At 40.1% G+C, this 26,728-nt stretch overlaps 1 protein-coding gene across 5 annotated transcripts in view; it reads left to right on the top strand.

Annotated features, from left to right (window-relative positions):
* The window catches only part of LPP (LIM domain containing preferred translocation partner in lipoma), a 711,048-nt gene that overhangs the window by 356,338 nt on the left and 327,982 nt on the right, over positions 1–26,728 (top strand). Inside the window, exon 1 of one of the 5 annotated variants that reach the window (XM_057545526.1) lies at positions 25,203–25,223. The exons of the other annotated variants lie outside the window; for them this stretch is intronic. The gene's annotated coding sequence lies outside the window, so the exon portion shown is untranslated. Of the gene's footprint in view, positions 1–25,202; positions 25,224–26,728 lie in introns of those variants that run through there. 5 annotated transcript variants of the gene reach the window in all.

Consider the following 26,728-nt stretch of genomic DNA (forward strand, 5'->3'; position numbering starts at 1 on the left):
CATATAGGTTGTTAATCCGTCTAACATAAGATGAAATTTAGGTCCAGAAATATGAAATGTCTTGCCTTCATTCTCACGAAAAGCAAACTGGAGAAATCATTGCTTAAATCCATATCCTCTGTCTCCAAGTGCCAACACATTTCTAGCACATCGGTGGTCCTCCATAGTGTGGTCTCCGTTCAAATGAACTCTGAGTTGGAAGTTGGTATATAAGATGGCTAAAGTGAAACAGCTCTGGTTAAAATATGGAGTTGGGACTCGAGCATTGCTGAGTGTCATCCTGCTTGCTCCAGATGCTGCCCTGAGGCATCTCCATCTCTAATGTGAAAACCAGTCCCACTGCACTGTGCTAATTCTTCATGTCCTTCCTTGGAGCCCTCAGGAAAGACCAAATGATCATTTTGCTTCTGAGGGTGGGATTAACAAGGGGTACGAGTCACTCACTGCCCATGTGGGGTCAGTCACACCATTTTCCCACTGATCCTACTATGAGTTCCTGTGGCTCAAAGCCCAGCCCATGAGAGAGTAAAAGAACCAGAAGATGATGAAGGCAGTTTGGTGTAGTGGGCAGAGCATGTGAATTCTTATCTTAATTCTCCCCCTAACTTGCTGAGGGATTTTTAGCAGACAAGCTATTTCCCTTCTCTTGTGCCAGCATTTCAATTCACAAATGAAGGATTTGGATTCCAAGTCCCCTCGGGTTCTGTTAGAAAATATTCCATGAGGCCTTCATTCCTTGAGGAAGATACATAGCTTGTCCTACCTCAGACCCCAAAAGGATCAACCCTAGTGTTTCCCACTCCCTTTCATGACCTCCTATGGTAGATACTTCAGAAGTGTCATGTTTCATGGATAGAGAGAGCTTGGCCTGCTGAGTTGGATAAATTATCATCACGTAGGAATTAAGTACTTACTCACTTTTTGTCCATGTGTTGGGTCATTGGGTTCAAACATTTCATTAGACTTCCTGCCTTATATTGCTTCCTTGAATGTGGGGATAATAAGTGAGGAAATCCTGGGGGTGAAGAAGAGGGAGGGGAAAGGCAGAAAAGGAGAAGGGCTATGAATGTAAAAATTGCCACCCACTGTATCTCTTGTCCTACAAGAATCAGGACAGATTTGACTCAGATCTAAAAAGCAGGAAGGAGGGCAAGGTAGACACCAGGAGGGGCGTGGATGGTGTTGATGGCAGAGCCCTTTGTAAAAGGCTACATGTTTCACCTTTCCTCTGTCCAATACTACAATGTGGGAAGGGTCCTTGGAAGTCTTCTGGATCAAGCCCCTCAATCTTAAAGAGGAGGACACCCAGTCCTGAGCTGGGGACTGACGTGCCCACTCACAGTGCTGCTGCACACTCCTTTCACAGGCTAGTTTGTAGAGAATGGCCTCCACTGGAAAGCGGTGGGTGCAGGGGCCAGGTGGTCCTAAGATGTCCCAGAAAAGTGTGGGTCCATCTAAATAATCATTAACAGGTGCTTGGTGCTAGGGGTGAGACCTAACTGAGAAGAAATAAATACTCCCACAGGAATGGCAGGAAAAGAAAACCACGAGCTTAATATTTTGATAACAACAGGTGCCGCTCTCATTTCTGGAATGTACTTAACGTGTTTAGAGCCCTTGAACTTACGAAAATATTTATGAGATGTTCCAATACAAAGTAGTTTCCCACATAAGCTGGATGTTGGTGGACAGTTTAAGAGAAGTCTTTGTTTTGTTTTACTCATTAATGATCCCATTTTTGTTTTGTTTTTTTGACTTGGAACATAAGATATGGCAGTACTGGAATATACTATCTCCCCTCATATTTTAAAGCTCCATATTATTTTTTAAAAATCCAAGAAAGATATAAATTGGTGAGGCCTCACTGTGGTAATTCTACCTCTCCAAATCCTTTTTTCTGATGCCATGGACACCATCTGAAGACATTAGAGGATGTCGACTTGACTGGTATCTCAGAGACCTGCAAACAGTGGTTTTTAAAAAATAATTTTATGTAGTTTATGTATCTTTGGTAGCTCCAAGCCGGATTACCAGACAATTCTGCTTTGTAACAGTGGCCTGGCTTTACCACTGAAGGCTACAGCATTGTGCTTTATCTCATCATCTCCAAGTATAGCATGTGAGGTGAAGAGAAGATTGATAAACCTAATACATACAAACTCAGCTTACCTGAGACTGAGGAGCACAGAGGCCTCCACCACCACCCATTTCCTTTTCTTTATGGGGGAATGAGGTTCTTCATTAACAATTAAGTTTATATTCTTATGACCACCTCACAGCCTTTTCCTGAAGTGGGTAAGAAATATCTGAGCACAGGCTCACATGTTTATGCTCGTTCCCTGTCCAGCAATCTCTGAGAAGAAAAGACCTTAGAGTGGGAAGATAGATTTGGAAACTTAATCTAAAGATGTGTCATTATTGTGCTATGAGATATCTAATTGCCCTTCTGCTTTTTTTTTTTTTTAAACAAACACAGGATATGCATTTCTAAAGTGTTATCTGTCAAGGCCTTTATTTTTATTTGTAAACTAGCTTCTTCCCATCTACCTGACCCTGAGTTCTTTAATTTTTCCTTCACCCCTTTCCTAGCTTCCCCAACCCTACATGCACACAAGCATACGCACATTCACTTATATCCCCATACTCACACGTTTATACAAACACATCATATACACACCTACGCTTATGCAGCATACGTGTGCATATAGAGTTATGTACACACAGTCACACACAGACATACACATGTGCAACACACCCCCCCTCTACACTTACATGCATATGCACACACCTTACACATATAACAGAGACGCACACACAGATACCCATACATTCTGAGCACTACTTAGAGGTGTGATCTTTACTGTCTGAAGACGTAATAGTCATAGTCTGCTAAACGTTTTGCGTGCATCATCTTGTTTCATGTTTATACTTAAGAGGTGGTACTAGTAGTATCCCAGTTGAACAGAGGAGGAACCTGAGGTATGAGAGGGGGTTAAGTCAGTTTTCCAGAGTCACACAGCCCATGACTGTGTAAGCAGGAATTACAGCGGTGGCTGTCTGATTCCAAAGCCCACGCTTCTATCTACTACACAGTGGTACTCTGAGATAGTATTGAGAAAAGATTTGGCCACTTGAAAGACTCTTCAAAAATAAATCAGAATTCTTTGCACATTGAGATTTATATCAAATAACTTTTCCAGACAGGGAGGTGACCTATTATGGTGGGAATAGATCTGGACTAGAAATCAGAACATCTAGGTCCTTATCACTCTCTCTGTCTCTTTCTGGTGATTTTTGGGCAGGTACATTATGGGAAAATAATTCAATTTATAACCACATAGAGGTGTAATTAAGCTCTGTTGAGATGGTCCCGTAAGAGATCTGTTGGAAAACACGCAAAATTATCTGCATTTGTGGTATGGCTATTTTTTCCCCTTACCTCTCACACCATCTTCTGCGATTGACCTTGTTGCCTAGTTGTTTGCCTGGGAGTGGGGAGGTGGGGGAAGCCATGTCAGATCTCATCAGTGGCCTCTTGTTTATTCTAGCAAACCCTTGGACTGGCTTCACTATTACCTCATTGCAGGGATATTCAGAGCCAAGACACAGCTTTTAGCTTTTGTGTACAGTTCCACTCCCTGCAAGAACCAGTATCTTAGGCTTATTCAGCAGTATCTTTTCCAAAGCACTGCCACATATATGTTGCACTTTACTATAACTGAGAACACTGAGACATATCACTGGCTTAAATTTACAGAGTATTTAGAATATTTAGAAGATAGGGGATTTAGTAAAATAGGACTTATACTTACCAGTCAAGTTGTCTTTTCTTTAGTTCATCACTCCTACCTTGGAAGTTGATGAACACATGGAGCTTCAAGCTGGTGTGCATTAAAACATTAGGGCTAAATTTTCATTGCTACTTTTGTGGAAAGTAGTGTTTGTGACCTCTGTCACTGTATTTACATTATCACTTGCGCACTGGTCATGAAGCTTTCCTGAACTTCATGTAGGTCTCCGATGATGTATTGATAGTATATTGACAAGGTACTTCTATGGTAAAAGAAAAGGGATGTTGTTGTGGTGTTAATGTGACCAAGGTAATTCAAAGGCAATCTTACTTTATCAGAATCTTAACAGAACTCCTTCTCCCCATTTGACACTCGCCACAACTTTTTAAATTGAAAAAATCCTCTGTGTTATAAATAGTGATTTGTGCAAAGTTTTAAAACTATAACTCAAGATAAAGCAGAATAAGAAATCAAATAAACAAAAACTAGCAGTGCAACAGTTTTTGAAAAATAAGACAAACAAACCAGGTTTTGGGGTATTAAGCATAGTGGCTAGGCCCTAAGCACTCATTTAATTTTGGTAATTGAGACCTTTATAAAGCACAGATCAGCTAGTCCATTGCACTTACAGGCTTTAGGTTGCTGGAGAGTTGACTGGAAAGGCTGCTGGTTAGAGGTGGTAAGAAACATAGGTCATGGTGAGAAAAGTTGTATGAATGAGTATCCCTTATTTCTAGAATGGAGACAATGTAGCTGTGCTTCTTAACTCATGGGGTTGTGTGTTAACTGAGATGATATCAATGAAAGACATAATAAATATGTCTCCAAATATTAGTTGGTGTCCATGGATCTTTTGGCAAAGTTTCTCCTTATGATCCTTAGGGAGCTTGTTGTATCTACAGTAAGAAACTGGATCATAGGATATTTTCAGTAAGAATTGTGTAAGTTTCTACATAGTGAAGTAATATCAAACTTAATAATAAACCTAGCTGTTTATAGAATATCTAATATTTCCAAATATTTAAAAAACATGTTGGCTCTCGTCAAACTAACAGATATGTATGGAACAGATACTATGTTAGTCACCAGGCTGTAAAAAAGAAACCTTCCCTTTAGAAACTTACCTTTTAGTAGGGAAACTATTACATATACAGTAACAGAGAATAGAGAGGAGGAGCTTTGGTCCATAAGAGATGAATGGAGAATATACAGCTTATGGGTGTTGGGGGGTGAGAGGGATGGCAGTGGCTGTTGAAGAGTCACTTTCTGCCAGGGAGATTGTTGAAAAAAATCAACGCTGAAAAAAATCATGTTTGAGCCTGGCCTTTATTTATTTAACAGATCAACTGTGAGCATTCAGTGATACTGGTTGTAATGCTGCTCTAGGAGCAGAGATCTCTAGCATAAGCAATTTCAAGAAACCCTGAGCAGTTTAGCTTTTCATTTGGAGTAGGATACAAGGAGGAAGGAATGGTAAAAGTTCAGATTAGAAAGATGTGATTCCATCTTGAAGGTCCTTGCAAGTCAGGTGGAAAAACTTGTGCAAATAGTTTGAATATTCACTGATTCACTGAAAGAAAATTACATTGTATCCATGGGGACTTCCCATCCCTGAGCTTCAATTTGCTCATCTATCAAATGAGAGTCTTTACTTTCTAACTTCTAAGTTGTGACTATGATCTCTGACGTTTCGTAATTCCTTGAATTATTAAATCTTAATCTCCCACTGAGCATTATTTATTCAGTACATATTTATAATAGAACTGCAGTGGTTCTACAGTAGATCTATAGCATCCTGTGCTAGGTCCCAGGGGCCCAGCACTGAATAAACTCAAATTATGAGAAGTCCAGTGGGAACTGGGGTTGGGAGAATAGTCATGTGTTTCTGATTTAAATATGATCTGGAAAACTCTATGAGAAGTAAGTAGAGGATGCTGTAAGCACCATTACCTGCTCAGGAAACATTATGGGCAAAGGCCAGAAAGAGGACATGAGCTTGGTATATGTATTAGTTTTCTATTATTGCTGTAACAAAATATCATGAACTTGGTGACTTAAAACAACACAGTTCTCTATTATCTTATAGGTCTGTAGTTCAGTGGTCCAGTACAGGTCTCGTTGGCTAAAAGGAAGGTGTTGGCAGAACTGCATTCTTTTCTGGAGGTTCTAGGGGAGAATCACTTTCCTTGCCTTTTCCATCTTGTAGAGGACACTGTATTTCTTGGCTTGTGGCCTGTTTTTCTCAAAAGGAAATTCTAGTTCCTTTCAAAGCCAGCAACATTGCACCTCTTTGACCATTCTTCTATAGCTATGTCTCCCTCTGACCACAGCTCAGAAAGGTTCCCTGCTTTTAAGAAGTCATGTGATTAGATTAGGGCTAGCTGGATAATCCAGGATAATCTCTTCATTTCAGAATCTTTCATCTTAATCACACCTGCAAAGTCTCTTTTGCCAAACAAAGTAATGCTTTCACAGGTTCCAGGAAATCAGAGTGTGGATATCTACAGGGGAACCATGATTCTGTCAACCATAGTCTTTTTATGGGAATGTAAATAATTACACATTGTTAATAATGTATAGAGAGTGAGGATATAAATGAGAAGAGCTGAAGTAGCCAGATCATGAAGCATGTTTTGTGCTTTATGTAGAGTTCTAAAGTAACCTGATGGCAACAGGGAGCTAGTCAATTCTTTTTAGTACAAGGATATTTAATCTATAATGAAGTTAAACTATTGAAGAAAGAAGTTCAGTGGTACCCAACAATCCTTTGCATTTATTTCTATGGGAAAATTGTCTATTTTTGAACTTAGTATCCTGGGATATATTTCGTGTCCTGTGCATGGTATTACGTTCCCCATTCCTTTGTACCATGTTCTTTTCTACCCTCTCTCCCTACTTAGTTTTTCTGGAGCCTGAAGGAATGCCATTCATGGTCTCTGACTTGTTGGGTGAAAAGTTCAGGATGGCTTTCATCGGGCAAAGGTGTCTCAGATTTTGGAAAATGGAACTTGGTAGCAGCAAGGGGTGCTTAGGTGGACAAAGAGATGCCTGTTCCTCGGAACAGTAGAACTCGTGCTTCCTGTAGATGACAGAGCCTGAGTGAGGAGGTGGATGGCCTCTTCATATATCCAACCCAGGAGCAACCCCGAGCTTTCTCTTGGGTCCCCAAGGAACAGATCTAGGAAGTCTAATGAAAGAATTGGCACTGCTCCCCTCTGCCTTTAATGTAAAAGTGGGCAGTTAACTTGTATACTCTTTCAGGAATGATTTGTAATCCTGAGGAGGAATTGCTGAATAGAAGGAGCCTAGTAAATGGAAAGATTCTCCTGATGGAACAGGGAAATTGAGATTTATTGTTCAGTCAGTTCCAATTGCCCTGTTGTCTTGCAGAGGAAAGCAGCTAAACAGGATGTTGGCTCGTGATACTACCAAGGGGGAATCAACCTCAAAGGACATGGTGTCAGAGCTGTGTTCAATGCCTGATCGTCTAGCAAGCAATTCACTTGTGAGATGATGCCTTAACACAGATAGAATCAGGGTGCCCACATTATATCTGATTGCAGAAATGTTGATGCAGAAGAGCAAACTGGCTTTGATCTTCATGAGATTGCAGGCTAGGGAATAAAAAGAGGGTTGTATTTTTAAAGGTCATGTCTATTACTTATGAGAAAATGCATTTTATGCTTATGTGAGACTGCATATCAAGAATGGGAAATGACCATATTTGAAGGAAAACTGCAAGTTGTTTTCCCATGTGTGAATTTCATGTGCATGAGTGTGTGTGCATACGTGTGTGTAGGTGTGTGTATCTGGAAGAGTTTAGCATCCTGAATACTTGTTCCTTCTATGCTGTAGTTGATAATGTCTAACATCCACTCTGGTGCATGGAGTGGAAGAAGCTTCTATCTTCTACTTTAGATGTTAATTATGTATTTTTTCAGAGAAGGCATGCAATTTCAAATGTGACTTCTTTCTTAACTTGCAAGTAGAGTTGACAACAGTGAACTGATCTTCTCTACACGAACTCAGAAGGGGTATCTGTTGAACAAGTAGTAGTTGAATTTCATACCAAACTACAAAACATTCGAGATTTGAGGTGAATTGTTCTTTATTTGGATGAATGAGGAGAGCCCACAGGGCTGAAGCTGCTTGTCTGAGGTCATGCAGTAGGTCAGTGGCACTGCCAAGGCTGGAGCCATCATCACCTGACTCCCAGTTACTTTCTTTCTGGTCCAGCACAGCTGCCTCCCAAGTTTAATAGTCTATGACTCACAGTCCAAATCTATGGTGACATATAATATGTTACTTTGATTCTAAATCAACAAGCCACTTTTAGAAGTGCTTACACTGCTGCCTTACTTTTTACGCTATTGGATTCTTCAAGTTGAGTCTTATTTCTAGAACCCCTGTAAGAGTAACAAGAGGAGCCATGTATTCAGGATCATTTCAAATATGTATTGAACACTTGTTGGGTGACAAGTCTCTTCTAGAGGCTGAGGGTGCATCTATGCATAAAACAAAGTGTATTTCCTCAAACAGTTCCTTTTCCTCTAGGGAGAGGCATCATAAGCAGATAAATGAATAAACATTTAAGTCCAGTGGAGTTAAGTGCTGTAGAGAAAAATAAGGCAAGACAAAAAGGGGAGAGAGAGTGCCTTGGTTGGAGTGGGATAATTGTGGTTGTTTTACATAAGGCAGTTAGAGAAGCTTAGAGAAGGCAAGTGGATGAGGGAGTGTGCCACGCAGGTATTTAGGACAGAGGGAAACATGTTCCAGACAGAGGGAAGTGCACATGTGAAAGCACTGGGAAGGGGCCTGGCTGGCACCTGGCTTGTGTGAGAAAGAGTAAAGTTGTCAAGGGAAGCTGGAGCTGAGTGATCTTAAGGAGAGTGAGAAAAGATAAGGGCAGGGAGGTGACAGGGACCGTTACACAGGGCCTTGTAGGCTGTTCTAATGACTTTGACTCTTACTCTGAGCGAGATGGGGACCATTTGGAGTCATGTGATCAGACTTACATTAAAGATCACTCTGGCAGCTTTGTGGAGAATTGAATGTGGGCTAGAAATGATAGTTGGTTGGTAACTATGGAGCAGGTGCTAAGAAGTAGTGGGGTTCTGGATGTATTTTGATGGTGTCATCAATTAGTTTAGTGGACAGATTAGATGTAGAATATAGGAGCAAAGGAAGAGTCAAGAATGACCACTAGGTTTTAAGCCTGAGCAATGAGAAGGATGGGCATGCAATATGGAGAGATGTCAGGAGGACACAAGATAATTAGTTTTGTGGTTTGTTTTTTGTTTGTTTTGTTTTTAGAAGAAAAGGTGATCAGGCATTTGCTTTCCGATATGTTAAATTTGAGCTGTTAGCCTTCCAAGTAGTGGTTGAGTAGACAATTATATATTTGAGTCTGGGGTTCAAGGGCAAAGTGTTGACTTGATATAGATTTAGGAGTCAGGAGATATGAATTTAAAATCTTGGCACTGAGTGACATTATCTAAGATGATGGATTAAGCTGTGAGGCCACGACTTTGAGGTCTCTTGGAAACACAGAGGAACCATTAGAGATGTCATGAACAGGGGTGTTGAGGTGGGAGGAGAAGCAAGAGACAGAGCCATCCAAAAATGTAGTGGAAAAGAAAAGGTGCTTCAGGGGTGAGTGAGTGAGCAAGTTATCTGCACTGTTGGATCAAATGCCATGAGGACTAAAAATGGGCCACTGGATTTAAATCTTTGATGGGTGCTACCTTGACACAAGCAGTTCTCCTCATTCTTCTGAGCTGTTGGCTCACACTTGTTTTACTTTTCCTTTGTCCAGGTGGAACCCACACTAAATTATCGTTAAATACAAGGACTCTGGAATTACATTGCCTGGAGTCCAATCCTCGTTCCATATTTACTGGTTGTTTAAGTGTGTACAACTTATTTTACCTTCGTCTGTGCTTCTTTTTTTTTTTTTTTTTTTCTAGTTTATTTTTGACTGTGTTGGTGTTGGGTCTTCGTTTCTGTGCGAGGGCTTTTCTCTAGTTCCAGCAAGCGGAGGCCACTCTTCATCGCGATGTGCTTCTTTTTAAAGGGAGGAAAAGATATTATCCACCTCATAGGGTTATTGGGAGGATTGAATGAGATAAACACTTAGCACAGTATCTGTCACATAGTAAATGACCCGTAAATGGAATAAAACAATCAGTAAAATTAACAAAAATATTTGGTATGGGTTAGTCTCTCAGTGGATGTTTGCTGAACCAATGAAGACAAAGGGTCGGGGGGTGGGAATTAAACCTTCAACACTTTTTTTTTTTAACATCTTTATTGGAGTATAATTGCTTTACAATGGTGTGTTAGTTTCTGCTTTATAACAAAGTGAATCAGCTATACATATACAGATATCCCCATATCTCTTCCCTCTTGCGTCTCCCTCCCACCCTCCCTATCCCACCCCTCTAGGTGGGTACAAAGCACCGAGCTGATCTCCCTGTGCTATGCGGCTGCTTCAACATTTTTTAAAACAACTCATTGAATAGAGTTTCCAGGACTGCGAGGCCATAGTTGTTTTTGCCATTTTTACCTCCCACTTACAGTTCTAAATAAAAGCAAAATAAAACTACAGGTTCCCCAAAGATCACAGTTCTAAATACAAGCAAAATAAGACTACAGGTTCCCCAAAGGTCACAAATGAATGTGATGATCTAAAGGATAGTGGGCCACACGGATTACATTTGATAAACTTTCTGTCTAGTGATGGGCATAGGACTCTGCTTTTCTCAGAGCAGTGATGCCTTTGTCCTATTCTGAACTCATGGGAAAAAGAAGAGTTACCGTTACAACAAAGAACTTGACTTCTTGTCTCCAGTGGGAGACACAGATCTCCACAGACATAAGGAAACAAAATATCTGTGTTCCAGTGCACCGCTCTGCCTGGGCTCCTGTCTAGCCGTGTGACCCTAACATGTCCCTGCCCCTTCTGGGCCTTAGTCTCTCCAGATGTCACATGAGGGAGCGGAAGTGGTTAATTTCCAGTACTTCCTCCACCTGGAATTCTAGGGTGCGATTGAGGAGTAATTCATTCTGATGACATATGACCCAACCTTCAGCTCTTAATTGGCCCACCGTCATGATCACAAGTACTTGATTATTCACACATTTTTGAATATATGAATTGCATAAAGCTGTTCAGTGATGGTGAAAATTGAGTCCTAAATATTCTATCAGATGTATATGTAATGTAACCTATTCGGTATCTCATTAGAGTGTAAAATGATAAGTGAAATATGCACCAAGCGAGAAAGAACATTATAAGGGAGTAATACAATTTGATTTTTGTGAGTTCAGGATGATGGTATAATAAGAGCTCCAGTTATAGGAAGCCTGAGCTGCCATATGTAGTACTGTCTCTAGTAAGGAAAACCAATCATCATGTGTTGTTTTCATTCTTGAATCTCTATGTTCACAGAATCAACTATTTCGCTCAAAACTGGAAAACAAAGCTTCCTGCTAGCCTCTTTGTCCAAGTCATTCTGGCTCCTGACTCATACCAGTTATATTTATAGTTTTGCATATTTTATTATTCTTTAACCACAGCAGTGCCACAAAGAGAAATATTTTTCCTTTGAAAAAGGTACCCAGAATTGCCCAGTTTCCCATCAGAGAAAATAAAAACACTTACCTCGCATAAACTCACTTCAGAAAATGTGAATGTAACACTGTTCCCCAAACCACTTTCTCCTTTGAATGCCAGCTGTCTACACAGCAGCTCTCCTGACCTCCTCCTTCCAGCATCTCAGGCACTTCTGCCTGCTGGGCTGGGACAGGGCTGGAGCCGTCCATCTGGCAAAGCACAAAGAGCTCCTGGTCTCACTCTGATAATCCTGGACCTGGATTCTCTTCTACCACTCAGCAGCTCTGTGAGTGCTGGAAGGTGTTGAAGTTCCCTAGATCCTAATTTCCTCATCGGTAAGAGAGGAATGGTTGGTTACATTTACTTTTTGACGTGGCTAGAATTATGAGAAAGAACGCATAGAAAGCATTCTATTCATGCATGGGTCCATCCCACGACCCATAGTATGTGCAGGTTTGCCTCCCCTCCTCTAGATGGCCCACGGTTTCTGTTGCTTCACCTGCTTTTTCTCTCTGCTAACTCTATCCCCAAGGGGTCTTCCACTGCTCTGATAAGCTAGGGAAAACGGCAGGCAACCACCGCTCAGGATCCCATACAATTTAGTGAGGCCTCAGATCACTCCCCAGCAGATCTTTTCAGCACTGTGATGTCAGTTTCCTTGTGTGTTTCTTAGGCTTCTGTTGTTTCAGTCTCCATAATGTAGTGTGGGATCCACCAGACCTGGACTCCAGTCCTAACTCTCAGATTCACCTAGTGTTTGACCTATGCCAACCCATTTCCTTCTACATATTTAAATGACAGTCCTATGCCTTAAGGTCTCCCGAGAACTGCATAGATTACTTATGCTTTTGTTTATTAGATATTGAAGTATTGAGGGCCATCCCCTCCTGTGTTCCCTTCCTTTCTTAGGATTCAAAGTTTCTATGTTCCCACTGTTACCCCTGAAATAGGCACTAGGTAACATTTCTCAGCCTGGCTAATCTACAGGCCCTGCAAGGGCTGGTCTTCCTTCCTGATAATGATAATGCAGTGCTTTCCTCTGATATCTTAGAGTTCACAAAGTATTTTTATTTATTCTTTAGGATTGAGGTGTCACGATAACTCTTGGAGATGGGGATTCTTATCCACGTTTTAGACATGAGGAAACAGGCTGAGAGACAAAATGATTTGCCCAGGAGTTCTATAGTAAGTGCTGCGTAACCTAGATTTCAGGCAGCATCCTTCTTCTCCCAGACCAATGTCCCGGCCTTTGTTCTGAATGTAAACGTGACCCCCAACCTGAGTTAGGGTGTCTGTGTGCTTATTAGACCCTAAGCAAATCTGTCTTTTCTAACATGAGTATAAATCGAAACTTTCAAACATTTTCTGAAGCTTATAGGATCTACATTTCCCTCCTTTTCCAATACATTCCTAAATTTAAATTCCTTGTTAAGCTCAAGAAATTCACTGTTACCTTGGCTTCTGCAGAATTCTCAGTAAAGCACATTTCTTCGTTGTGATGGGCAAGAGCGGTGCACTCGGTAGCTGAATGCACCTCGCCTTGAGTATTAACTCGAGACTCGAGAGGCAGTCACGGTAAAAGAAAGCACACTTATTTTAATAAGCACCCTTGATTTTTCTCCCCTCTCTTTAATGGAATGCCATCCCATGGTTAATAATCCACTGTGCTTGTCAGTACACGTCCCTGTCATTACTCAAAAATGTAAGGGAACAAACAGTATGGTGTAGAAAGAGCACTGGGCTAAAGGTCACAAGAGCAGATTCCAAACCCTCCTCTTCCACTAATTATTTGACTTTGGAAAAATCATTTCACTTATCTGAACATCTCATTTATCTTTTATAAAGCATTGAACTAAATCTTTTCTAAGGTTCTTTTCAACTCTAATGACTGGTAAATTCTTCAGCAAGTTTTTCTCCTTTGTAACTTACTGGAATACTATCTGTCATTGTTTGCATTTTGCAGGGAAATGCTTGTTGCATGTAACATTAGGAGGCTTTACAGCTATGTATTGAGTGCATTCTATGAGAAATATAATTAAGGTATAATGGAAGTTTGGAGGAGGGAGACATCCAAAAGAGGAGATTATGAGTAATGATAGGACAGTTTGAAAGTGCAGGTTCTATTGAGAATGAGGCGTCACTGAGGATCTATATGCGTGGAGGTGAGCAGCTAGAGATAAGGTTGTGAGAAAGGGCAGTTTGGCGTGAGTTTGGGGCATCTCCACAGTGTGTACTGCAGGCATGCTCACACATACACACACGCATATGCACATACACACCTCTTTTAAGGGTCTCCTGACTGTTGCTCTTTTTACTTCAGCAAGCGGATAAACTGTCAAGATTAAGTAGTTGTGTACATCTGAGAAGTAACTCCTTTACAACAATGGAGAAAATCAGGTATACCAGCATCTTTGAGCCATATGATTGTCATTTGGGATTGTAAGAGTTTATCTCCCCTGTTGGCAGTGACTTCTTGTGGGACAGAATTTTGTATATATTCTTTCTTGAATATCCAGCACCAAGCATGGTTCCAGCATAGTTGGTACTCGGTAGGAAATGCTTGTTGCACTGAATTGCTGCCTGCCTAAAATCCTAGGAAGGAGAGAAAGTAGGTGGTTTTTCTTATGTTGAATCACTGGGAGAATTTTTTTTTAAAAAATGAGCTACCAATAGCAAAATAAAACTGCAATGAAAGAATTGACAGCCTGGATCTGTAATCTGCCTGACCTGACAATTAAAAGAACTTATTACTGTGTCAGCCTGCCAGATGGATCTCCTTGAAGTGTAGCGCTTCTAAGCGCGATTCAAGTGCAAACTTCCTTTTCTCCCCACTTCGTGTTTGTTGAGCTTGGGAAAGAAGCAGTTTTATATGCACTAAACCCACTCATCTCAAGTGTGTTTAATGACAGCAGTATGTGACAGATAAAATAGAATCCTATGGCCTCATTTGATGTTTGTTTTCATTTCAGACCTTAGTGAGAGGAGACAGAGGAGATAAAACGATGTGGCTCAAACAGAGGAGTTTAAAATAAATTATCTATTATCACAAACTTGTCAATTTCTCTCTGGGGAAATTGGAGAGGTCAAATAACGCAAACACTACTAGTAGTAGTTGAGATTTATAGAGCGCTTAGCAGCTTATAGGGTGGCCTTGTGTTCATTTCTCATCCTACCCTGACATCAAGTCTGTGAGTTTGCCTGGCCAGAAACTACTGTCCCCCTTAATACACACAGGTTGAATGAATTGCCCCAAACGCCTACTTCTAAAGTGGTCCTGTTGATTTTGATTTTGATTCTTCTTTTTTTTTTTTTTTTTGGCCGCGCCGCATGTGGGATCTCAGTTCCCTGACCAGGGATGGAACTTATGCCCTGCATTGAAAGCGAGGAGTCTAAACCACTGGACCTCCAGGGAAGTCCCTTGATTTTGATTTTGAATCCAGTGATTCCTCCACTTTTCTGTACTGGCCCATCAGTCAGATATGTGTGCAGTACATTGGAGGTATCCTTTTCCTTAACTTTATTGAAACATATGTATGAATGGAGTATGTGGATAAACTCTCATGACACTATCCCAACAATCAGAAGTATGTAGAATAGCACTTCAAGGTCATCCCTCACTAACCACTCTATTTATTTCTTCTCTACCCACACCAACTCCGTCCTTTTTTTTCATGAAGTAATCCCTACAGTCCGTTTGTACATCTTCCCAGTTTTTTACCAATACGTTAATATACTCAGTACATGGCTATGGCTGTATAGGTAGCATTTATTTTAAACATAAGTAGAATGATATCATCTCTTGTCTCTAATTTGTTCTTTTCCTCCAGACCTTTTCATGTCAATAAACAGGGATGTGCCATGTTGTTTTGGTTTTTTTTTTTTAATTGTATTTCTTTTTTTTTTTTTTTAAACATCTTTATTGAAGTATAATTGCCTTACAATGGTGTGTTAGCTTCTGCTGTATAACAAAGTGAATCAGTTATACATATACAATATGTTCCCATTTCTCTTCCCTCTTGCGTCTCCCTCCCTCCCACCCTCCCCATCCCACCCCTCTAGGGGGCCACAAAGCACCGAGCTGATCTCCCTGTGCTATGCGGCTGCTTCCCACTAGCTATCGATTTTACGTTTGGTAGTGTATATATGTCCATGCCACTCTCTCACTTCATCCCAGCTTACCCTTCCCCCTCCCCATATCCTCAAGTCCATTCTCTAGTAGGTCTGTGTCTTTCTTCCCGTCTTGCCACTAGGTTCTTCATGGCCTTTTTTTTTTTTTTTTTCCCTTAGATTCCATATATATGTGTTAGCCTACTGTATTTGTTTTTCTCTTTCTGACTTACTTCACTCTGTATGACAGACTCTAACTCCATCCACCTCATTACAAATACCTCCATTTCATTTCTTTTTATGCCGTATTGTTTTTAACACCTATTCAGTGCTCCATAGTTTGAAAGCAGCATCATGTACCTCTTCTGCACCGATAGGCATTCAGGATGGGCTTCAGCTCTTCTTTATTATAAGTCATATTAAGATGAGCTTCCTTGCATGGTATCTTTGTTTTTGTGTGAATCCGTAATTAAATGTCTGGAACTGGAATAGCTTGGACTTTCCAGGTTTATCAAAAGTCAGTTTCGGCCACCATCCCCAATGTTAGAATCCTCATATTAACCCATGTTATAGACCTGAGCTTCCACTTAGTTGTTCAAGGATGTGTTTTTCGGAACAATCTAGACACTTCTCTAAACAGACTCTTGTGGCCAGGAGAGTAAATGTTGGGGAGGTTATTTTCCATGGCTCTGTGGCTTGGATGCAGGTGGCACTCACCATGGAAGAAGAGTAGGGTATTCTTGTGACGATTTTGTTTACTTAAGACAGCCGCATTCTTCACTCGGCTAGAAGAAGTTACTTAATGCAATGAAAATATCTATCAGAATTAAAAATGCAAATGGTGCCATGTGCTCAAAACTGCCATGAATCTATTCTTTGTTAAGAAACAAGAGTTTTGCATAATCAGGCTTGAAAAAAATATGATTTAACTTTGTCTACCAGTTATATTATATGAGTGTCCAGAGAGTCAGTTCTACGCTCCAAACCATCCTGTCTCTTTCCACATCTTCCTGCTGCTTCGTACTGGAGGTAATTAATAGGGGTTAAAGTCTGAAAATGTGGGTATGGAAGAGAAGAGAGCTCTTGTGCAGTTTATAGATTGCAGGAGAGCCTGCTCGCAGATATTTCCCAAATCACGAATAACGTGTGACAAGCAGAGACACAACATAAACTCCCTTTCCCCCGTCCTTCTATTTTCTTTTTCATTGTTAAAAGGCTTTAGTTATTTTTAAAACCATAAATACTAGTAGAGGTCAGAATCCTGTTTGCCTAAGTTCTTTTAAAATAAAGAAAATATTTCTCAGGTTTGTTGCCCTTAGGTCCTTTTCGGTTGCAGGAATCCCAGATGTGCTTAAAGCTACCTCAGATGACATTAGATGGTGGGGATTTGTGGATAGGATACAAAGAGAAGGAAAGAAGTCCAAAAACCATGTCAGCAGCCAGACAACCAAGCCCCATGGAAACTTGGAAGATCACTGAGGACACAACAGTAGCTGATTTTGTCATCCCCTCCAAGTAAACACCCCATGTTTCCTTAACCAGTGGGTCTCCAGTCCTAGCACTTAGCTTCACTCAGTTTTTCTTTCCGTTTCCTACTGATGCTCCTGTCGATGATTCTCTTTAGTCTTCTTCTGGACACCGTGATGTTCACTCTATAACACCCTCTCCTGCCTTAGGGCTTCTCCATACCATTCTGTATATCTCTTGCTTTTGCCCCGTTCTATTTCTGCTACCCGCTGTTCTTTCTCTGTGTGCCTTGCACTCGAAGCAATGGGATCCATTATTTTAGCTGGTTCCTGTCCAGTACAAATTGGGAAACACGTCTTCCTCCAACACATCTCATGGAGCTGGTTTTGGTTCAATCTCTGATCCAGTTAGTTGTGGGCCAAACTCAGAATTACCTGTTTACAAAGATGCGGTAGTGGATTTATTTAAAAAACAAACCAACAACTTTTTGAGGCTCTCACCTTAAACAGAGCTGTGGCTGTGGTAGAGACTCAACATTTTATGCCCTCCTCTATCATGGTGAGGTTTTAACTCAGCCATTTGGAAGGTTTTGAAGATGCAGCATTCAAGTCCACATGCTCCAGAAACATTTGGAAGACTTAGATTCTGGTTCTTACGTTACTCCAGCAAGCATTGGAGCTTCTTGTAGTTTAGCTCTCATTTCTAAGCTTCAGTTTACCCATCTTTTCAAGAAGTTTACTGTAAAAAAGGAAAAAGCTAGCTTAAGAGAACAGGAGGACTAAGGCTAGGTGCCCACAATCCTCTGCCCCCAAGTAAAAGTGAGACCTGTATTCCCTTGGAAATGCACCCATGGAGTGGGAGCCATGGAAGATACTAATGAGTGTGGACAAGGGAGGGAATGAGGGAACTGGGTTCTAGAGGAGGCAGTAGGGGCTGGAATCAAGAACACGATGGGAAGGATTTGCTTAGCAAGGAGATTGGGTGTTTTTTTCCTCTGTTCCTGCAGAGAGAGACGAGTACATCTATGGAAACAAAGATAGGTTGATGAGAAGTGACTGACTAGGGGAGAACATTTATGCTAATAGAGCCATACTCTTCTCCAAAGTAGGGAGGGAAGTTATGTGTGGAAAGAGGGCATGGGAGTGTGTGAGGCCAAGGACATTTAGATGGACCCTTTGGGGGATGTTTAATAAAGAGATCCATGAGAAGGTTGTGGTGTAGCACTGAGGCCCACTTGAAATCTTATGATGAGGTCTGCACTATTTCTTGCCCTTCTCAAGAATCTGCACAATCCCAGACATCTACCAAAAATAAAATGAAAGGAAGGAAGGAAGGAAGGGAGGGAGGGAGGGAGGGAGGAAGGGAAGAAGGGAGGGAGGAGACATTGTAGGTGACTGTGAGTTAAAGTTTAGCCGAAACATTGGATGAAAAACAAGGGAACAAGGCTAATTGAGTATTAATTGTGTGACTTCAGGGAATACAATAAATAGTACCCTCCTTTCTACCCATGTTCAGCAGCCATTGAGAAATAGAGGAATCAGATAGTTGGAGACTAAAATGTCAGCCTTATGACAGATAAAAGTACCTTGGATGACTGCCATTACCTTTAGGTCCAAGGAAATTACTACTGTTTTACCTCTGAATAGACAGGTGGCCCTTTGATAGTGGTCAGCACTTGTCACCTGCAGGCTCCTCCTGAAGTGAAGCTGTCTTCCACACCCTTCCCCCTTCCCCTAAACGACTTTGAATCTGAAGAAGTAGAGAAAAGCATGATCTTGCAGGCAGCAGATTCTGAGTGGAGCTCGGAAAGGGGCTGAACCGTACCTGCCTTGTTTCTTTCCTCAAAGTTACAAGGTTAAGTCATTGCTCCTTGTCAGGAGGTTGAGTGGGGCATAGACCGACGATAGGAATGTTTCTTCATGGAAGGTCCCTCCTTGTGGAAAACTCGAGTACGGAATGAACTTTCCCCCTTCATTTAGTGATGGCAGTTCCAAACGGGGTGTTGAGGGGTTGGATGAAGGTGGAGTGATTTGATGTCTTGTAAAGGCAAAGAGACTCCAGATGGCTAAGGCAAAGAGGATTAAAGGGGCACCTATTCTGCAGGAAGTGTGGCGAGAGGTGGAAGTGAGGTCTGGAATGTAGCTGGGTGGTGGGTACTGCTGAGTGGACTTGAGTGTCCAGTGGGGTAAGAAAGAGGGAGGAATTATGGGTCAGGGTGAACTGACTATCTGAGGTGGGCTTTCTCCCTGATGCTTGCAAGTTAACAAGTTCTGTAACTTAGATATCTGCTCCTCTCATTTTCCTCTTGCCTCTGCCTTGGGCTCCTGGTCCAGGTTCCATGAGTACTTAGTTTTCACTGTGGTTTCAAAACTGTTGGGTAGCACAAGCGCTGTTTTAGGTTTGCTGAAAGGCAGTGTAGACTACATGATTCTTCCTAATGTTACAACTTATGCAAAAGCTCGTTTGGGCTTGCCTCCAATGGCAGTATCACATCAGAGCCTCGTTCCCTTATCTGCAATCAGCTGTGCCTACTTTCAGAGATTTTCAAGTGAGTTTGTAAAATAGTCATTTTGGCTGATCCAGGCATGAAAAAGAATCCTTACGTTTCTGATGTGCAGTCTCGGTGAAATTTAGTTAGCATCTAAAATGGAAAATTTCCCATAAGAGCATGATTAATAAAGGAAATTACTGTCATTACTAAAGATTTGTATTTCAAGTAACGTTCACATCTTAGTGACTCTTTAAGGTATTCAAGAACAACTTTTTGTATTTGCCTTTTTACAGAATGTAAAACTAACAGCCAAAGAACTTTAGTCAAAGCTCAAACAGTAAAATCCTTGCAGAAGAAACTGGCTCCCTTGATACTTTCACATTGCTAATTCCATCATGTGAAATGTCCAGTTCCTCACAGAGGCCTCTTCACATACAAACACACCTATGAGTATACACCTGTGAGTATAGGGCAAGTAAGTTCCTGTCCAAGTAAACCTTTCTTCAAAGTGCCAATATTCCTTAAGAGGGATGAATTAGCAATACATACACACATACTTTACAGATTTCTGATAAAGACAATTAGCACAGCAATGAGCCCTTTAGAAAACAATTGTGAGACAGCATCACAGCTTTGACAACTTCCAAAAGGTTTCATTCCATTTCTGTCCATTCAAAGCTAAAATGTCTAGTAGTTTTTTTTTTTTTGATGCTGAATAGAATTTTAATTTGTTCATAAATATGTTGTCAGGTGCATATTGTGTGTCTTATGGATTGTGGGGAAAGAATTAAAGAACCAAATAGAATAAGATATATTTGATACTAAAATAATTGAAAGCATTCAATATTTGATGACTCAAAAGGGACTTTTACTATACCTCAAGGTTATTCTTAGTAACATGTATTATTGGAAAATGCGTATAAGTTCCTTTACTCACAAACTCTCAAAGTTTTGCAAATGTGGATAAAGCTCTTTGCCAGAATATGCAAATCATCTCTACCTGCCACTAATAGATGGTGTGGATGGGCGATTGTGTACTGTCATTTAGGATTTAGAGACAAAATGACTTTGGAACAGGCTCTAGTTCTTAACCTGTGTATGAGCAAGGAAGCTTTTACAGTGTAGTTAATAGAACTTTTCATATGGTAGAAAAATGGGTTAATAAGGTTTAATTTTATATTCTCGGTAACTTTTCAACTAGCCAAGATCTTTGATGACGAACAATTGCAGAAGTTAACAACTGTGTTTCTTTCTGATCTTCCCTTACTATCATAAGGCAATATGAAAGGGCTTACACCTTGTCTGCTTTTCCTGATATGTATGTTAGAATTTCACAGGTGATTTTGAATATCACGTCTTGACTTTTCGTATGTGGGAGCAGGACTCGGCAAGCAACTTTTCTGTACTTTGAGGGATTTTATACATAAAAGAATGTTGTTTTCAAAATGAGCATTGATGGGGACCGTGCTTTTTAAAATCTGGGTCATATTTCATACGTTAGCTTCATTAGCTATTTTTATAACCTCACCAAATAACTGAGATTTTTTTTTTTAATCTCAGCTATGATCAGACTAAGAACAATGATCAAGTCTTGGTAATATTACGGTCACATCTCTGAAGTGTTGTATGTGTTGCTTTTGACTCCCTCCCCCGTGACCCCATACATACCACACCCCTGGATTTTTCTGTTTAGTTCAACAAGCCATGATCTCTCTTTACGTAAATTACACTAATATTGCCACTAATCATATTTGGGAAGCTCACAATAATATATGCTTGAGTTGTGTTTTTTTTTTTTTAATATCCCAAATCAGATCTCTTTTTTGCTTTTAATTAGTCAGCAACATTTATTTAATGCCTACTAAGCTCAGAGCAAAAAGCGTGGAGAGTGGAGAAGGGCAGAAATTAGATCTAAACCCAAATAGACTATCATCTCCAGAATAGCTGCCCATATCTTTACGAATACAGAAAACAGATAAATGAAAGGATTAAGAAAACTTAAAAGCAAAATCTAAATGAGTGCAAATTGGTCTGGTAAGAATTGAGTTATATAAATGCAAAGAGGATGCAAATTAAGAAAGCGAAGTTCAGTATTTAAAACTGGTATCTCTCTACTTTTTTTTCATAATACTTTGCCATGAGAATTGTTAGAATTTTGTACACCCTACACTTTGGTGAGGAAACTTTCCTGGTTGAATTATATCATTAAAAAAAGCAAATATTTCTTGACTCTTTTTTTTTTTTTTTTTTTGGCTGTGTTGGGTCTTCGTTTCTGTGCGAGGGCTTTCTCTAGTTGTGGCAAGCGGGGGCCACTCTTCATCGCGGTGCGCGGGCCTCTCACTATCGCGGCCGCTCTTGTTGCGGAGCACAGGCTCCAGACGCGCAGGCTCAGTAGTTGTGGCTCACGGGCCTAGTTGCTCCGCGGCATGTGGGATCCTCCCAGACCAGGGCTCGAACCCGTGTCCCCTTCATTAGCAGGCAGACTCTCAACCACTGCACCACCAGGGAAGCCCGATATTTCCTGATATTTTATGGAGAGCTGAAGCCACAGAGTTTCATGAGTCCTTCTTCTTGTCTTATCATCATTAAAACTCACTATGTAACCTTCAACAAGCTACTTAACCTCTCTGTGCCTCGGTTTTCACATCTGGAAAATGTGGATGATAATAGGACTTATAGGATTGCTAAAGCATTAAATGTATAAAATTATATTCCTTCCATTTTATGAAATACCTTTTTTTCCCCATGGTTTAATTTCTTTGAGATTGATATGCACACTGTGATTGATTTGATAAGATTTCATTGTTTTGCAGATTAATAGATACCAGTTATTTCTTTCTTACCAGTAAAAAAAAATAATAATGCATCTTACTATCAAACGCATCATATTGCGTGTGTAAAGTGCTTATTAGAACAGAGCCTGGCCCATAATAGGTCTTCCAGGGCGATACTGTTATCATTGTCTGAATGCCATATTTGTGGTTTGTAGGACATTTGTACGTAAACTCATTGACTTCTACACCATGAGGCAGATATACTTATGATTCCTGATCTTTATTTTAATAAACAGAGCCAGGAATATTTGCCAGAGATCAAACAACTGGTAAGTGAAAGACCTAGGCCGTGAACTTAGGTTGTTTTATTTATGCTACATTTATCTCACCTTTATTGAGTCTTACTACATAGTATAAACTCTGGGTGCTGAGGATGAGAGATAACTAAGGCAGATGAGGTTTTTTTTTTCTCTGATCTTAAATGCTGAAGAGAGGCGAGAGGAAAGTAAGACATAAACAACGAGTCAGTAAACAAATTTAGATGGTGAAACAGGAAAAAAAGTACAGATTGGAGTGTCTGGAAGGATGCTTGCTGAGAAGGTCAGGCAATGCTTCTCTGAGGAGTTGACTTCTGAAGTGACAACTCAATGTCAAGTTGAGAACTTGCACTTGCAGAACAATGCACGTGCCTGAGACAGAAATGAGCTTGAATCTTTTAAGGGCATGGAATGGGTCAGGTGGACCAGCGGGGATAGATGCCTACAGTCCTAAGATGGCTGTGATTTTAGGCTTCATAGCAGATGCTGAGTTTTGTCTCTCAGGAGCAAAGGATTTGGGTATTCTTTAGCATACCTTATAAGCTTATATTTTTTTCAGTGCTTTAGGGAAGTTCTTATATTCTAGAGAGGGATATAAGCACGTGGATTGTTTTATCCTCTTTTCTAGATGAGTACACTGAAGAACAAGCTATGAAATGATTTTCCCTAGTTAGTTTTCTAATGTTGTACAGTGCTAGTGATATCTAGTTGCCAAACATACGTACGCCTAGGTGTCAGTTTTGGAGGTTTTTGTTCTTTTTTTTCTTTGGAGAGTTTTTAAAAGCCTCCACTCTTCCAAGTGGAAGTTTCTGATACTACAAATCTGTAAGTGGTAACTTTTCACAGTGTATGGAATTGTTCTATAAAAGAAATCATTAGTGATTTTTTTTTTCCCGACTTCTGTGGTTCTTTGGTATTGCCTCTCTTGGTATCAGCTGTTTAGAAATATCAATTCTGTCTTGAAATAGACCATCAAATAATGACTCATGTCAAGCCAAGACACACAACTGGTAAATGAAAGACCTAGGCCGTGAAGAGTTTATTTATTCCTCTTTTCATGATTATCAACACCTGTTTAATCTGATCATATATTAAAAATTGGTGATCTATTATTTCTACAAACAGCTTTTAGCACCAGTATTAGGTCCTTGCATAGTCTACACTCATAACTCTCGATCTGACTTGAACAGTGACATGCATCTTTCTAAGTCAGACACCATTAATGATAGTGATTTTGGAGGAAGCATTCTTTTGGGATCCTATCCACGTGATCTTGGGTAATTTGCTTCTTTCATTTCACCTGATTCCTTATCTATAAAATGTGGATGTTGAAATAAATGAGTTTTCTAGCTGTATGATTTGTGATATCACTATTAATTTAGTTACTGAGAAACATCATATAAATTGGGCATTTGTAGAAAGTGGTTCAGTAGCTTAGAATCTAGCTAACATTTTCATTTTTATTAAATCTTAAATTAAATATAATTGAGCATCTTATAGGTACCAGGCTCCGCAATAAGGATGCAAGCACATAAGACCTCTGTCCAGCAACTGAGAGGTTAAACTATAGTGAAAATCATAGATTGGTAACTCAGAGTTTTTTACAACAGATTTTTTGGATATATTATTCACTTACCATACAATTCATCGACTCAAATTATTTTGAAAGGAGATGATTATATATTTACTCAACAAGTATTTTATGAGCATCTGCTATGTACCAGGGACTGTTTAGGTGCTGAGGTTAGAGAGACTGACAGTAGTTCTACAAAACCTAGCCTCTCACAAAATGTCCATCAACAGAATCTTTTGTTTTATTTTATTTTTTTTATTGAAGTATAGTTCGTCTACAGTGTTTGTTAGTTTCAGGTGTACAGCAAAGTGATTCAGTTATACATACATATATATATCTATTTTTTTCAGATTCTTTCCCCTTATAGGTTATTACAGAATATTGAGTATAGTTCCCTGTGCTTATTGGTTATCAATTTTATATATAGTAGTGTGTATGTGTTAATCCCAAACCCTAATTTATTCCTCCCCACCCCCTTTTCCCCTTTGGTAACCATAAGTTTTCTATGTCTGTGGGTCTGTTTAATAGACTCTTCAGTATGGTGTTAAAGACCAACATTTGGTGTCAGCAAAGGGTACTCGGGGAATACATCAGAGAGACAAAGAAAAGCCACTCTTGGGAGAACTGGGGAGGTTTCTGAGAGGTTGTCATCTCTAAACAGAATCTGAGAAGCCTGTAAAGAGTTTGCTAGGTTGATGACTGGGGACAAAAGAGAAGGGAGAATTTTTAGGGAGGAGGAAAGAAACGTGCCACCGCACAGAGGTGAGACATAGGTAACCCATGGCAGTTCAGTAGAGTTAGAGCATGGGGGACGGTGTGGGAAGGACAGTTTCTGCTGGGTCTGAAGGTCAGAGAGTCCGTCAATGTGTGCCTTCGCAGAAACAGTATGTCTTACTAGGAGGTCACAAAGGAGGATGAGGTCAGCTAGAGGATGTGACATTTGAGTTGAGTCACAAAGGATGTCTAGGAGGTTGTTGAGGCAGTCTACAGTTAAGCCAGGCAGAAGGAACTACGATTGTAGAAATAAATGTGTGTAAAACAATGGTGTTTTCAGCCGGGTAAGGAATTTGAAGGGCGTGGAAGATGAGGTAAGTGAAACAGAGAAAGAACAAAGCCAAAATAGTACATTGGTGAGGGTTGAAGGGCAGCTTATAGATGGATTCTGTGCAGTGCAATGAATTTGTACATTGTGTTCTTCATCCTGTAGGCAGCTGGGGGTGGAGGGTAGGGACCACAGTTTGAGAGAAGACTAGAACATTGAAGATTTGAGAAAAGAAATCAGAAGTATGCTTCTAATCTTCTAAGATAACTCTGGCTATACTTGAATCGGAGGAGCCCAGGGTTGTAAATGAAACTTAGGAGTATGTCATCTCTATTGTTTTTCTAGTTAACATTTTATATAAAATTCAATTACCCTTTGCACCAATGTTCAATAATTTCTAATATTAGGAAATTATAATTAAATAAGAGATACGGAAATGTTAACCAACATTCATTGAAAATGTACCGTGTCACTTCCAAGTATTAATTCACTTGATCCTTAGAAAAGCCCAATGAGGCAGCCTATCATTTCCCCCTATTTTACAGACGAGGAGATCATGGCCTAGAGAGGTGAAACCTGGAACTAGTAAGTGGAAGAGCTGGTGTTTGAGCCAAAAACAGTCTAGCTACTAAGCCTAATTATAAGAATTGACAACTGAATGCATAATCAAAAATACTAACAGTAATTGTGTTGGTGAGGAGGAATTTGGGGGCAGTTTTTTTTGTTTGTTTGTTTGTTTATTTTGTCTTTTTTACAACTCAATGATTCAATGATTTTGCAACCATTACCCCGATCTAATTTTAGAACTTTTCTTCCATCCTGAAAAGAAATCTCATACCAGTTTGTAGTCAGTCTCTGTTCTCACCTCTAACCCTATGTAACCTCCAATCTGCTTTAGTGGTCATCAGTCTTTAAATGAATGTGATTTCACTTTAGTGACAGTTTGTTTTGAATAGTAGCAATCTGATAGGCTTACTCAGTAACTCAGGAGTGTAACATAGTTTGAACTTCTAATTTCTAACATCTGCATGAAAGTAACGTTCTCTGTTCTTAATTTAGGGCAGAGAAGTGTAAAAGTGCCAGCCCTGTGTCAGTCATTAGTCATATGCACATGAGTAAGACTGCTCCAGGCTCCACACTTGAGTTCATTTGTCTTTTGGAGATGCTGACACAGAAATAGACACATCATTGAACAACATTGGGGAATGGAATTCGTCTAGAAATCTCGATGTATTTGTTGAAGGACTTGTGTTAAACTTCTTTCTGCTGAAAGCCATTGAATTGTTTATAAAAATCTAGTATGTATGAAGCATTTGGACTGCTTGGCATTTTGAGGATAAAATCCACATCAATGTTAAATAAAATAAAACTCCCCATCCCGAATAAAGTAGTAATTGCCAGACATAAAATAGCCCAGCTGTGCAGGAGCTTAAAGGACAGTTGGTCTCAGGCAGAGAGTACTGGATAGGACGCTGCTACATAAGTAACTGTTCGGCCTGAATTACTGTACCTATTTGGTAGCTCATATATCTAAAATGGCTTAAAATAAAA

Source organism: Balaenoptera acutorostrata, chromosome 4, assembly GCF_949987535.1.
Source record: "Balaenoptera acutorostrata chromosome 4, mBalAcu1.1, whole genome shotgun sequence".
Taxonomy (NCBI): domain Eukaryota; kingdom Metazoa; phylum Chordata; class Mammalia; order Artiodactyla; family Balaenopteridae; genus Balaenoptera; species Balaenoptera acutorostrata.